General features: G+C 35.3%; 1 long non-coding RNA gene across 2 annotated transcripts; it reads right to left on the bottom strand.

The window, feature by feature from the left end:
* Positions 1-720: 720 nt before the first annotated feature.
* On the bottom strand, positions 721-4,525 carry LOC139784033 (uncharacterized). Of its 2 annotated transcripts, XR_011721462.1 has the most exons (3): positions 1,752-4,525; positions 1,252-1,680; positions 721-1,080 (listed from the first exon to the last, which is right to left on the bottom strand). It is a non-coding gene; the product is annotated as an uncharacterized lncRNA (long non-coding RNA). The 2 variants fall into 2 exon arrangements; XR_011721461.1 differs by lacking the exon at positions 721-1,080 and having other exon boundaries at positions 1,223-1,680.
* Positions 4,526-5,164: the final 639 nt, after the last annotated feature.

A 5,164-nucleotide genomic window follows, 5' to 3' on the forward strand; every position in this document is an offset into this window, starting at 1 on the left:
AATTGTAGGACTTTCCTTCCCATTGTCATTTATAAAATGAGCATTTACAGTGATATAGAAGTCTTTAGATCTAGAGGTCCAGCCATCGGTTGAGAACGACACCGATAATGCAGCATTTAATTCTGCTTTAATTTGCAAGCTTACATCGTCGTAAACAATAAGCATTAACCTATTTTTAAATGTTGCTTCACATGGCACTTTGTAATTTGGCTCGACTAATTTCATAAAATCGCAAAATCAGGTACTACCGATGAATGAAAGCGGTAGTTGATTCGACACTACCATTTTAATTCAAGCTCTGTCAAGGAGCTCAGCTCTTTCTAAACTACATGGCCGTGAGCTAGCGTTAACCTGTCCGTAAGAACTTCGATGGAGTAACCGACGTTTCTGTTGCGACCGTACGGAGGTTCTGGGTACGCAATCGTTAGATGAAGTATTTTCGGATGTTTGATTATTCAGGGTACATTCATTTGATGACGAGCTCGCAATATAGGGATTGTCTTCTTGGATATAGGATCTTGAATTGTGTTGTCACGACTGAAAGGAAAGGAAAGGAGAGGAGAGGATTATTATAAAGGAATTATTATTCTTAGAAAGAAAAGAGGACCATGCAAAAAATCCCTTACGGATAAATGCTACAGAAAAGACTACTATAATTGCAAAAAAAGTATACGAAACTATAATAAATATTACAATAATTCTTGTAGTTTTGTGATTTTTTTGCAACCGCAGTTGCTTTTTCTATAAGAGACTTCCTACGTTAGTTTATGCCACTTCAGATAAAGAAAATTGCATAAATTGCTACCAAATATCCATTTCGAATATAAAAATATCTACATTACTGTAAATAATATTTTATAGTAGAATGCTTTCCGAACCTGCGTTTTCTGCTTTCTGCACTGTCTTCGATCATTCCATGAACAACTCGTAAATGTTTATTACTAGACGATGTTGAGCCTTTTGTACGAAGCACTATATCGCAGATTTTGCAGGTTGCTTCCAAACCATCCGCCGAACATTTGCAATGCCTCCACACCCAACTGCTTAACATGTTGATCTTGCCCTCACAACTTTGCAATACTTTATAGAAGGAAAGGATATTTTATATTATATTCTGCTCAGGACTTAGCAATGCCGTGTAAAGTCGATAAATAAATAAAGTAACGCTCGTATGTCAAATAAATAAGAAACAAGGGCCAACAATCGAGCAAAAACAAAGATGTCAATATAAAGTTAATTTAATAAACATACCTATATACAACGGAACGTTTCAACCGCACAGGGTCTTCTTCAGCCGTTATAAATTACAAAAATACATAGAGTCGCGCAAAGTGAAAATTTAACATGTTAAAAAGTAATACAGTAAAAAATAAATAAAAGTAGCCGTTTCTCGAAAGCAAATGACCAAGCCATCTGGAGTCACATCTAACATGAGAGCATTAAGTATTAAAAGTAAAATTGTATATAAGTAATAAAATTGTATATAAATCAATATCTGTAAATCTATTGTAAATTGTAAAATTATAAATATGAGAATGTCTAGAGTCAATTCGCAAGTATGCAGTCAGTGATAAGTCCATGATCTATTATTCGTTGGTTGGCGAAAACGAACCAAGTCAGCAGTTAAAAAGGCAAAGAATCTTATGTCCATCCACGTTGTAGTCCCGTATAATAAACGTTCTGAAATTCGATATCTCGATAGTGGGAGGACGTCTATGTGGTTGTTAAAAATAATCTCCGTAAGGACTTACATATTACAGAATTGAATCGTGGTCCGAAACTAAGTGCTCTCGTGATCGATGTTCACTCCTATACGTCTCAAACAATAATGACGCGCATTCACATTAGGTTAACCGCGAAGGTTAGTCTTCGCAATAATAAGAAATAGTTAGATGTCGGTGAGTTCGCTAAGAATACCGTTATATGACTCATCCAGATACTCTGTGTCCTTGTTCAAATTAATGCCACTTTTTTGTTCTTTAATATGTAGCATTTCCGAGACGAGTCTTTTATAATAGTTAGGTTCCGTATCCATTATTTTGACGTTGTCCCAATCAAAAGAATGGTTAAATTCCTTAGTATGTTCTGAAATGACCGAGTGTCTGGATGGGTCCATTTTTATATTATTTTTATGTTCGTTAATTCTAGTTTTTAATTGCCGCTTTGTCTGTCCCACATAGGAAGCCTCACAATCTTTACATGCAATCTTATATACAACATTACTATTAGTGGCAATTGAGTTCTTGTCTTTTTGTGCTTTGATTATGTTACTTAATTTGTTAAGGCATCTATAGCCAATTATGTGTTCCTTTTTATTGAATAATAATGTTGCTTTTTCAGATATGTTGTTGACAAATGGGATCACTATAAATTTCCTATTAACGTCGCTCGAATCTATCGAGTTATTTACATTATTTCTAAGTTTACCATTAATCAGATTGTCAAGCCTGGTGTTTATTTTTTTAAAGATTAATTTGAGGGGATAACCGTTGTCCAGTAATATTTCGATAATCATTTCTAAATTATTCTTATGATATATAGGGTGAGATAACAAAATTGCTCTGTCCACTAAACTGTAGATAGAGCCTATTTTATGGCAAATCGGATGATTTGAAAAATATGACAAGTATCTACCCGAGAACGTTTTCTTGTGAAACCAATCGATTTGTATGGCATTATCCACTACATGCAGAGACAAATCTAAGAAACTAAGACAACGATTATTCTCATATTCTATAGTGAATTTTAGGCGCTCATGATAGCTGTTAAAAGTATCCAGGATACGATCAATCATGTTCAACGGCGCGGACATAAATATGTCATCAACATATCTGCGATAAATAGACAAACGTACATTTAAAGAATTTAACGTTTTTTGTTCCAAGTCTTGCATGACCACATCAGCAATTATCGGGGAAAGGGGTGATCCCATTGGTGATCCATGGGTTTGCTTGTATATAACGTTATTAAATGTGAAGAAAGTTGACGAAAGAACAAATTCTATCGCCATGATAAATTCTTTTTTGGATATCTTCGTTCTTTTTTTTATGTGATCCCATCTATTGCTGATGCCCTCAAGTGCCAAACTCATGGGGACATTCGTGAAAAGCGAAACTACGTCCAACGACACCAACACTTCGTCGCTTAAAATCTTTTTGTCGGAGAGTTCGCTATACAAGTCAAAACTGTTGTTAACGTGACTGTCAGTCTTAGGTATGCTTTCAGAGATAATTTGGTGTAAATAGTTAGCAAACCTATACAGTGCAGTATTAACGGAAGAGACAATAATTCTGAAAGGATAGTTTTCTTTATGGATTTTCGGAAGACCATAGGCTTTAGGTAGGATTGAATCGCTCGAGCGGAGAGAATAAACCTCCTTTTGGGGAATGTATCCTCTCCTTACCCATGTTTTTAATAGGTTATTTAACTTGTTTTCAATAATTTTAGAAGGGTCTTTTTTTACAACGGAGTACGTACTAAGATCTTGCAACGCGTTTTCCATCTTCTGTATATATACATTTTTATTCATGGCAACCGTGACATTCCCCTTATCCGCTCGTGTACAAATAATGTTCGGGTTCTCACGAACAAAGTGTTGAGAATGTTTGTGCATTGCTAGAATTTTATCGTTGGTGATATTTTTTGGTGGAGTGGTGTGTAGGAAACGATGGAACTGTGGGATAAAATTATTTCGTATCTTTATGAGATTACTAATGCTACACCGTTTCGAATTTCCTTCCACATCTTTAATAAATTCGTGAATGGCTTTCTTTTTATTCAAGCTGACTGGTAGGCAAAAGTTCCCACCTAATTGTAAAAGGTTTGTGACCTCTGGAGGGATAACCGTATCTGAAAGATTTATAAACCATTTGTCGTTCGTATGGCTCAAAGGATCAGATGTATTATTTATAAACTTTACGGGATCAATAAAAGTTTTTACAAATGTTCTATTACTGTTTCCCTCCGGTAATTTTTGTGCATAATGTATGTGACTTGGGTTGTTGTTATCGATGGCCCAATAGTATGCAATCGGTTTAGAAGAGTAAGCTTGTTTAAGTTGAGATTGCTTTTTTAGCCAAGCGAATTTGCTGTGGTGTATATGCTGAAGAAGACCCTGTGCGGTTGAAACGTTCCGTTGTATATAGGTATGTTTATTAAATTAACTTTATATTGACATCTTTGTTTTTGCTCGATTGTTGGCCCTTGTTTCTTAAAGTCGATAAATGTAAGAAAGTGTTACGAATATATAGTAACTGTTTTCGAGATTGTATGACAGCCGGAGACCCTCGAATAATTGGTAGGAATTAACGAATATGTGAATATATGTGAATATTTTATTTAGTTTATATAAATGCGAGTGAAAGAAAAATACGGAGAGAACCTTTGTGAAATGTAACCAAGTGTGTATAGTGTAAACGTAATAAAATAAAACGATAATTTCAGACACAAATTCTTAGCAGAAATAATTTACGATTCCCGGCAATCGTCTCAGATTATGTCGTGATAGCAGATAAAAGATATCAATTTGTTGATTGTAAAATTTTCTAGACGGATCTAAGTTGCTAGGCGACTTCGGTCGACTTCGCCGCGAACGTAGATTCGGATCCGCGGATCCGGATCCGACGCTTCAAATGTTCGGGTATCTGCGGATCCGCGAATAACCAGAATATTGCGGTTTTGAGATCCGTATCGCAATCGATCTCGGATACCCGGATAGTCATTTATTTGAATACTTAGGAGCCCTAATTTAAATAAAAGGATTTGTTTGTATAAAGTCATTTAAAAGTCATGTTGTTATATATATCGTTAAATTTTTTTTAATGTGGTATTACTAAAAAAATAGCAATATTAAATATATTGTTGTAAATGTTGTTTTGTGTAATAAAATAGTAAAAAAGGTAAATGGCGCGCACGTAGCGCGCGCCTTTAGTGTTCTAGTTCAGTTTAAAAGGTAAAAGAAAGCGCCAAGTACACGGTTTCCCGTACAAGAAAAGAAGGTAAAAAAAGGCGCTAAGTATACACGCAACTCGTCGTAAAATATACACGGGGCGGTCTCGCGTTGCGCGTGTACTTGACGGCTTGACGCGAGACACTACCGTGTGTCTCTTGATAATGATTACTTTTTGAAACTTTAATTTTATTTTATTTAGAGACTTTACGCATG

This window comes from Temnothorax nylanderi, unplaced genomic scaffold, assembly GCF_030848795.1.
Source record: "Temnothorax nylanderi isolate EJ_2023f unplaced genomic scaffold, tnyl_v1.0 TNYL_tig0574_pilon, whole genome shotgun sequence".
NCBI lineage: Eukaryota > Metazoa > Arthropoda > Insecta > Hymenoptera > Formicidae > Temnothorax > Temnothorax nylanderi.